Here is a 10,677-nt window from a genome sequence, read left to right as displayed (position 1 = left end):
CTTGTACCAGGATTTTAAGTTAACGAAAATAAATTTTAAAAGGATTATGGTTTCCTGATTCAGTTCTCTGCTCTAGGAAAGCTTAACCTTTGTTTTCTCCCTACGCATTTTTGGTTCTTCCTTGACAGAATACATTGATACACTGCCAGCCTCTGCAATGTAGCTCTGAATTAGATTCTCGACAGTGGTCAGGTTTTCTTTTCTTTATAGATGCCACTTTCTTATTCATGCTTTTGCTCTACTTAAATATCTTTCTCTCTTTCTTTCTCTTTTTTCTCCTTCTTTTCTCTTCTCATCTCCCCTTCCCTCATACTTACTGTGCAAAATTTGGCATGATATTTCTCTGATTTCTAGGAGTTTATTCTTCAATTAGGTGCATTATATATTCTAATATACAAATAATAAATTAAGGCAATACATCAAGTGTTATGGTTTGAATGTGCCTGCTCCAAAATTCAGGTGTTGCTAATGTGAAGAAATTAACAGGTGGGGCATTTAAGAGGCAATTAGGCCATGAAAGCTCCTCCATCATGATTGGGACAAAGGCCCTTATAAAAGAGACTTCAAACAGCCACTGGCTGGCTTGCCTTCCTGCCTCTATCATGTGAGGACATTGCATTTGTTCCCTCTGGAGGATGCAGCAACAGGGCACCATCTTGGAAGAAGAGAGTAGCCTTCACCAGGCACTCAATGGGCTGGCAAATTGATCTTGGACTTCTCAGCCTCCAGAACTATGAGAAATAAATTTCTGTTCTTTATAAATTACTCAGTCTAAGGTATTCTGTTATAACAGTACAAATGGACTAAGAAGCCAGTATAGACTCTTTATCACCCATGTGAATGATATTACAGTATTATATGCACTCTAGAGGAAACGAGCATAATTTTCTTTTCATGGCCTTATAGGCCCATTCCTTTAACAAGGAAAGTCATAAATCTCTATTATGTTCTAGCTGCATTTTTCCATTTGGGTACCTGATTTATCAAAAAGATATAATAATATGCACTTAGACAAATAGCTCCCAAGTGACTTAAAATATGTTGAGGAGTCTCTATGCATATGCTGTTTAAATTAAAGTCAGCAATAACATCCAATCTATGTGGGTTTTTTTTTTTTTCACTTTTGTTCATCCACCTTTATGATGGAGCTGAGAAAGTGCTTAAAGATAAGGTGAACTCTAAAATGGGAGAAATGCTAGGATGGAAACTTCAAGAAAAATGGAGAAGCAAACATGTTTGCACACTTCAATTACACATTGTGGCTTATTCAGTTTCCAAGTCACCCTCTCTAGCAGGGGTGGCCACAGTCAGCTGTGGGTGTCCAGGTATCTGGTTCCAGTAACATGGCCTGTCTTCCCTTGCAGTGCAGCACCATGGACCAGAGCCTGGACATTAATCTGATGAAGAGGGACTTGCAGGATGTTCAGAAGTTCATTCTGATGCATGAGGTGGTGCAGCCAGTGACCACAGTGCCCTCCTTCATGAAAGACAACAGTCACTTTTCCCATCTGGCCATTGATATTGTGCAGAGCAGAGACATGCTTGTCCACACCATCTGTTTGGCCACAGGTAGGAGTTCTGCCCTCATCTGAGGAGTTTTCTATCATCTTTTGACTTGGGGCTTTAGATTCTAAATGAGCAATTTCAGTTTCAGGCTTTTCATCTGCCACCTCTCCTTGCAACCAGCAAAACCCATAATGCTCGCTCATCTTTGTCGTCTTCTATGCCAGTTTGAATTTTTATCTTTTTTCATACTTTGGTCATATTTTGATTGGAAAGACAATACTTTGTGCCCTCATTGTTGTTTCTTAACTTTTCAAAATAGCCATTTCCCAGCAAAACCATTTAGTTTAGGTAATTTAAGACCATACAACATTTTGTTGGATGACATTGTGATGTAAAAAAAAAAAATCCTGTAATCATCATGGCAATTTCTGATTGGTTCAAAGACAATATTTTTTTGCAACATGGTCCATGGAATCAATGTATTCCTTAAGCACAAATAACAGAATGTTTTATGGAAAATCTAGGGGACAGGGCTCATCAAGTTATGACATTTAGACCTGTTCAATTTCCAGAGTGTGGCAGGGGAGTTCCACCTCTTCTTTGTTAATTACTCACATGTTGAGGATACTGAAGACCGGCTTCAGGGATGCCCTTTCAATTTTGCACACTTGTCCAGCATTTTCCTGTCTTCAGTCCTCTCACATCGGCCTCCCTTGGCCTGGGATTGCATCCACACCTTTCCTATTCCTACCAGTTCTTTCTGCAGCAAACCAAAAAAAAAATCATTTTTATCCTAATAGTATGTTTCTTTGAAAAAACTCACTTTGTAGTTGTACATTTATTACTTCGTTTGTTCTATTCATGAAGTTGCTGCTATCTACTGAAACTTTACTATTTCTGGAGTTCATTCGAAGCACTGGGGAGTAAACTGGCGAGCATGCAGGCATCTCGTGGCCTCTTGGGGCTTACATTCTAGTGGGGACAGCAGATAATAAACAGACCAGCCAGTGAGATGCCAGAAAATTGATGACGAACAGACACAGTGGAAGCAGAGACAGACATGGCTACAGGTGTCAGGCAGGCTCCTGTACTCACTGATCAGCATCAGTCTCTGCCAGGAGGTGATGATTAAGCTGAGTGAAGACTGAGCAGGAGGGGTCAGCCCTGCATCCATGAGGGAAGTGGCCAACACACTAGATGTGGGACTAGCCAGCTGAGGGCAGTGCCACTGAGCAGTCAAGTAAGAGGAGGACAGACGTGAACACTGGATGGGGCAGATAGAGGCCACAGCTGCCTCTCAGGGCCAGCCTGTGGGAGGAGGAGGAGGGACGTGGGTCAAAGTCAGGTGAACAGAACTGTTAGGAGCAGCTCCTCCAGAAGTGATTCAGGTAAGGGGTGTGGAGGATGGGTGCCACATCTGGAGGGTGTGGGAGGTTGAGCAATAAATTTTTGTTTGCTTTTTGTTTGTTTTAAGAGGAGAAAAGGAATTACCATTTCCTTGTCTATCTTGCTCACTTCTGTAGGCAGGAGTTCTATCTCTTTCCTATCATTTTTATCCTGAACGTCTCCCAGAGTGCCTGGCATGGAACAGGTTTGCAGAGTGAATAAACTAGACCTTTCCACAAGTGTTCCTGGTTTGTCATCACAAATGTTTAGGCTAATGCCACAGACATTAGAGCCATATCCTTGTAATTCTAGGAGGCGGTGGAGGCTTCATCAATACCTAAATAGGCTGGGGAGTGAGGAGAGATGGTGTTGGGGGGACGGGGCTGCTCCTGAGCAGGCCCGAATGCGTCACTGCAGAACTTCAACTCATCAAGATTTCTGACATCCATAGCTTCTGACTCTTTCCATAACAGTGGGCACAAGAAGGCGATGTGCGTGTCCATGATGTTTGTAACGACTTGGTTTTGGAAGTTTCTGATGATTTCTCATGAAATTGGAATTCATTAATTTTAGAAGAGTCGACTCTTTCTATTTATGAAAAATGGAGCATTTATTTCTAAGAACAGAACACTTGTTTCAATACACTTATTTTCTCACCCTTTCTCACACTATTGAAAATATTCCTGTACAGGTGGTACTATATGCGAAGATTCTTATTCCAAACAATATATGTGAACAGAATGTGAATCTAGTCAAACAGAAGATCTTACATAAATTAGACACTTCTACATACAATTAGAGTCAATATCAGTTGCTTTTTATATAATGCAACCATCTAGAAGCTTGGTTACAGAGCTCATTCTGAATGGTCTCATGACTGGACTGCTGTCCTCCTGAGCACTATAGTGAGAAGCTCCCGGGCCTTAGCAGCAGGAAGCACTGCAGACTGTCTGATCATACTCAGGGTTGCAGTGGACTCTTCCAGAGCTTGTTTGTGTGTTAATTTTAAATCCTTGACTGTTTACAAATTGAAATTCTATAGCACACAATGTCAAGATGTTGCTAATTCAAACCACAGGCTGGGATTCAAATGAGGTCGGGATTACGGATGAAGATGCCCTACATAGAATGCTACTGCAGTTTCCATTTCTCACTAGTCAGTTTGTTTCTTAACTCAAAGGGAGGGGGAGTTTGCAGTGGGAAGAGTTACCTTCCTGCCGAAAACAACCACTGATAAGAACAATCCTACAGGAAGCCCTGCCCCAAATCCTATGTGGTAACTCAGGGTAGACCCCCAAAATGTTTTGTGGGAAGCTGGATTCTGAGATAGCATTTACGTTTGTTTAGACCTGTTCGACAATTCTAACTTCATCACTTCTATAAACAAGTTTCATGTTTTCACTAATTTTTAGATTTTTCCATTGTCGCTGTTATAGCCATCTTAATGAATTTTGAGTTGGATGTCATCTTTTGCAAGAATCGGTTTGGAATCTCAGGCTTGGAATTTAGAGAAAGAAACCAGGTTTGGAAATAAATGTATTTTCTCACACTTTGATTTGACTTGAACAAACATAAATTGGAGAAAATTTGCCAATGGCCGTGGAAAAAGTTGGTTTATATTACTTTTCATTGTTATGTAAACTCTAAAGTGAATTAGACCCCTGTTGCTGGTGCAGCTAACCTGCATCTTGCTGCTCCTGTGACGTTTCCCCACTGCCATCCCCCAGCTGGGCAACAGCCTCCCCAGACACATTCTGGGTCAGCTTTCTTGCTGCATCTACGTGTCTCTCTTGCTGGAAATCCAACCAGGGCCAAGCAAATCCTCTGGACCCTGATTGTGCAGCTATTTTGGCAATTTGTTGGAATGTCTTCTTAGAGAAGAAGGCACAATGGCAAATAGTAACTCCTTTGGAATGTCAGTGACTGGAGTCCTATAAGTGACAGTGTCTTCTATGCAAATGGTGGCTCTGTTCCTCTCTATAAAGACAACATTAAAATTATATGCGCCAATTGTGTATTCGGAGAATCTTTTTGTTACTTGCCTTATAGAAAGAACCCCGTCTCTTCTGCCTCTTCTCCTGGCTCTGTGGTTATTCTATTCATGACTCCACTTCATCTGCCTTCCCCTCACATGTTGCTGTTTCTCTGGACTCTGCCCATGGAGAGTTATGGGGAGCTCGTCAGGTCAATGTAGAAGGATAATGCCTGGAAACCAAAAGAGCCACTTCAGCTTTATTGGTTGACCAGTTGTCAATATGTGATAGTGAGTGCCATTGATCCTCACTCACTGTGTGTTGCCATCTCATCCATACTAACCATATAAATGTGATTAGGTGATTGTTCTGTGATAGATGGCTTCCAGTACAGGGACAGACATTTTTGTCTTTTTTCTTTTTTAAAATCTTAATTGCATCCAATCAAAAAGGATATAAATTATGCTAGATTTTGCTTTGTAAAAAAGTGGTAATAACAACGCAGTTGTATTTTACTTTGATACATTAAGTTCTTCATCTTGAAATAGGACAGAGTAAGGCTTCTTAATTGTATCATCGCACACTGTGGCTGAGGGCTCATTGCTCTAATATTATCTAGTCTGCAGTAGAGTTTAGCCTAAGATGTAGTTTTCTTGAACTCCAGACAGAGAGCTTAAATAATCTAGAAAAAAAGGGTCACAGTTATGCAACAACTCTGAATACAGATTTCTGTGTCATTACAGGATAATTTATAAATTCAATAAATATTTAAAATAAAGTTGTGCTGCACTTGAAAGCTCTGGCTGTTCTCTACCGTTAAAGGTCTTGTGTTAACTGTTGAGAGGAAGTCACTATTTTGTTAATCAACAATGATTGATGCAGAAGGCTGATTACACCATATGGAAATAAGACAAAGCAATAAAAAACAAGACCATGAAGTAGGGGTGGGAGTGGCATCCATTCACGGCTTAAATAAGGTGCCTCAGTGGAAGTGCATGTTGACCATGAGCATCAAAGCCTGACTCTTAGAAATTCTTGGAAATAAGAACACAGTGGTTCCTTGTCATTTTATTAATCTCTCTTCTATTTAGAACTTTGTGGTGTTAAGATTAAATCGGTTTTAGGAGTACTCAAATCTAAGGAATTGGAGAAATCTGTGGAAAGCACTTAAGGAAATGCATATCTTCACTGTTCAATAAAGATGAAATTAGTGTTTATTCACTGTAGTGTGTTCCATGATTTACTTCCCCTACCAACCCTCCCACCATGATTTTGGATGGCTTATTACTAAATTTAGAATGTTAAAAAGTGTCAAAGTTGGATATATTAATAACTATACATCCATATTATTTTTTTCACAGACCTTAAAAATATAGATAGCCCCTTCTGTTTACTAAATGTATGCAAATAGCTGACACAATTTGGAATAGAATAGAACTTGAAAGATAAACACTAAATGGGATTCTGTGATATTAAATACAAAAGTAATGATTTTTCACAGTTGAGATAATGAAAGGATAGAAGAGATTGAAGTACTAATTACAAGCCTCCCAACAAAGAGCCCATAACCAGATGGCTTCCTGGCTGAATATAAGAAACATTCAAGGAAGAATTGATACCAGTTCTTAGAGTCTTCCAAAAAATTGAAGTCGAGGGAATACTTTCAAATTTATGCTATAAGGTTAGCATCACCCTGATACCAAAACCAGAAAAAGGCACCCCAAAAAGAAAGCTATAAGCCAATGTCTCTGATAAATATAGACACAAAAATTCTTAATAAAATACTAGCAAATCAAATTCAACAACTTATCAAAAAGATTGCACACCATGACAAAGTGAGATTTATCTCTGGGATACAAGATTAACTAAGCATTTTCAAATCCATCAATATGATACATTGCATTAACAGAATAAAAGATAAAAACCACATGATCATTTCAAGAGATGCAGAAAAAGCATTTGATGAAGTTTAACATTATTTCATAACAAAAACCCTCAATAAAATAGGTACAGAAGGAAATTTTTTCAGTATGATAAAGGCCATTTATGAAAAACCCACAGCTAACATAATCAATGGTGAAAAGCTGAAAGTTTTTTCTCAAAGATCCACTGCAGGGCAAGGATGCCCCCTCCAACCACTTTTATTCAACATAGTACTGGAAGTATTATCTAGAGCTATAAGACAAGAAAAATAAATAAAAAGCAACCACATTTGAAGAGGAGCAGTAATTTTTGTTTTTTGTTTTTTTTTTGCAGATGACACGATTCTATATGTAGAAAACCCTGAAGACCCAATAAAGGCATATTAGAACTAATAAATGAATTCAGTAAGTTTGAGGATATCAAAATCAACACACAAAAGTCATTTGCATTTTTATGCCATAGCAATCTCTCTGAAAAAGAAATAAAAAACAATAATTACACTTAAAATAGCATCAGAAAGAGCAAAAAATATTTAGCAATAAATTTAACCAAGGAGATGAAAGAGCTCTATACTGAAAACTATAAAACATTGATGACAGAATTTGAAGAAGATGCAAATAAATGAAAAGATATCCCATGTTGATTAATGGAAAGAATTAATATTATTAAAATATACATACCATCTGAAGCAATCTACAAACTCAATGTAATATTTATCAAAAATTGAATGGCATTATTTACAGAAATAGAATAAAAGACAATTCTAAAATGTATGGAACTACAAAAGACCCAAAACAGCCAAAGCAATCTTCAGATAGAAGAACAAAGTTGGAGGCATCATATTTCCTGATTTCAAATTATATTACAAACCTATAGTAAACAAAACCATATAGTATGGACACATAGACCAGTTGAACAGAATAAAGAGCCCAGAAGTACACACAATCTTATAGAGTCAACTAAGTCTTGACAAGGGTACCAAGAATACACAATTGGGCAAGGATAGTCTCTAATAAATTGTTTTGGGAAAACTGGATCATCGCATGGAGAATAATAAAAATGCACTCACATCTTACACCATGTACAAACATCAGCTGAAAATGGATTAGAGATGTAAGTGTACCCTTTACTACAATTAGTCTTAGGACACAAGTATATGCTCAGTCCTGTGAGTTCTCTTAGCAAATCACTTAACCTAGGGGTTGTCTGGGGAACCCTACACACAGACGCAGGAATAGAAGAACACTGTTGTGCTTTTCCCTCTTAAATTAAAAATATTAACTTACATATATATGATCAATTGTTTTGTAAATTCTCATATGTAATAGTATTAAAAGAGTAGTCAAATATGTTATTTAACACTTCAGGCACTAGCTTACCTCTGAACAGAGACTTGGACACTGAAGTGAAATGGACTGGGAGGTCGTTACTCATTAAGGAAGAAGCTCACTGGCCAATGTGGTCAGTATAGTTTGTATTTTGGATATTATTCTTCTCCAGGTTGCAGAGTTTGTTGATGGATGTGACAAACAAGACAATTAAATGATAGCTGACATTTTAACTGTACCAGAAGCTACACATGCAGTATCTCATGTAGTTTTTCAGCAATCTTTCAGGTTAGATATTACTATAATCTCCAATTTACCAATGAGGACACTGAGGTCAGAAGGGAGTAAGGGACCTGCAAATGTCACTCAGCCTGTCAGTGGCAGAGACAAGTCTCACGGTCAGGCAGTGGATGGCACAGCTCCTCTGATCATTCTGTGACAACTTCTCTGCATTGGGAGCCAGTCATGGCAACCAGCGAGATGCTGCTGAGGAAGACAAGCTGGCATTATCAATGCCTGTTATCGGAGGAGAGAAGGGATGCTCTTCCCACTGCTCAGTGGCTGAGGGCTTCCTCTCCTATCTTGAGTGTTTGTGCTACATGTCTGCAATCAGGGCAAAGAAGCAGGATGAGGTTACTTGAACTTTAATTTGGAGGGGGAGGCAAGACTAATTGGATGAATGTGAAAAATGCCAAGCTTCTGATGCCTCTTCTCTTCACTCACCCTCTTCTCTCCCAAGCTCAGAAGTAGTTGATGAAGTGTAGTTTGGTGGGGGGAGGAATCACTCCTTATCTTATTCTTCAATCAGTTCCTGAATTGTCCTAATCATCTTCTCTGTTATTGTCCTAACAACACAACCCTGACATAAAAAAGAAAATTAATTTCCCTTTTATCAAACTACTCTGAAATTTCATTTTCTCCAAGTACCATCTATTTGATTTTGGAAAGAGCCATCTTAACATTATTTTGATGATTTAGAAAACACCACAAAGGTGGTTCTGAAGATGGAAAACTTACTTATGAATGATGTGGACAACTTTCAAATGAGAGGCGTAAATTTACCTGGCTATTGCGTGTTTTCTTGTTAGGTAATATTTCTCTCCACATTTAGTTTCTCTTCAGATGGTGTGAGTACTTTAAAGCCTAATTTATTGACTCTGCATGTTGGGAACCCTGATGAACATTTTCTGAGAAGGGAAACAGTTTTAGAAATAACATAGATGCCGATCTGAATCTCAGAGTTTTGCCAGTCAACCACGGCAGGATCTCATCAACGATTTCTTTCCTAGAAACCATTTGGTTTCTCCCAGAGTTTCTACAACCAACACTGTGGTGTCCACAGGGTTTTGATAGCGCAGCAGCACCCAGGAGCCGTCTGATCTGTTTAATCTGTGTCTAGACATTTGGCCAAATGGCAGCTAACATACCAATGCACACTCTTAGTGCTGCAAGTCAGCTGCTCTCCAGTTGAAACAAGGAAGTGAAGGAAAAAACCTAATGATTCATGAATTTTAAAAAACCTCTTGCTGCTTCTAAAACTGGAATCCATAGGTACGTAAGTGTTCCTTCTCATAACCACTCAGCTAGTATAGAGTGACGATTTGCCCATGAAATGGCCCATGTAGGCACTGACCATGACCGTCATCACAGCCTGTAGCTGGTATCCAAGCAGCAAGTTTGCCAGATATTGAATTAAAAAATAAAAGACGAAGTGCTTTGAATCAGAGGAAGCCTGTTTTTATAGATCATCCCTTAGATGTTGAAAGGAATAGAGAATGAACCGTGGTTGGTAACTTCAAACAGAGGTATAACAGTGAGTCTGGGAGAAAACGTAGCATTATTATTATCGTCATCTCTAGATTGAGCACATGTATTAAAGGTTACAACCTTGATACACCAAATACTCCATTCTTAGCATTAGTATTGTAAAAATTGCAAGGGCTATATTTCCTTTCCTCTTACTAGCATCTTTGCCTTGGGGAGGATATATAGTTTAGACAGTCAATGGCTTTAAATAGTGTTCAAAGTCATGAAACTAGGGAAAGAAAGTAGAGAAAGAAGGCAACCAAGGACTGAACCCATAGCAACACCATCATTTATGACTTTATTGAGAATGACAAGTCAGCAAAGGAAATCTAGTTAAACAACCAGTGAGGTCAAGGGGAATTTAAGACAATATGGTGGCAAGGAAAACAGAGAGCAGTATCCCTGAAAAGATTCGCTCAACACGCACCTTCACAAGAGATTGACTGAGTACCTATGATATGCTTGGGATTCAGAAATGAACAAAATAAACAAAATCTCTGCCCTCATGGAGCTTATTTTAAACAGAGTCAAATCACACAAAATAAAGTTAATTGAAACGTTAGAAGTGGAAAAATAAAGCAGAAGGAAAGAAAGAATGGAGGGCAAGGACTTTAGTGTTAGAAACTCACACAAGAGAAAGATAGTAGAGGGTTCAGTAAATTTGAGTGTTGTGGGGAAAATACCCGGGGAAGGTATTTTTCATGGAATATCTGGGGTGGAGACAGACTGGAGTGAGTTGAGGAGGGACTGAGCTC

Source organism: Colobus angolensis, unplaced genomic scaffold (assembly GCF_000951035.1).
Source record: "Colobus angolensis palliatus isolate OR3802 unplaced genomic scaffold, Cang.pa_1.0 Scaffold196, whole genome shotgun sequence".
In the NCBI taxonomy this organism is placed as follows: Eukaryota; Metazoa; Chordata; class Mammalia; order Primates; family Cercopithecidae; genus Colobus; species Colobus angolensis.
Note: the sequence above shows the minus strand (reverse complement) of the source record.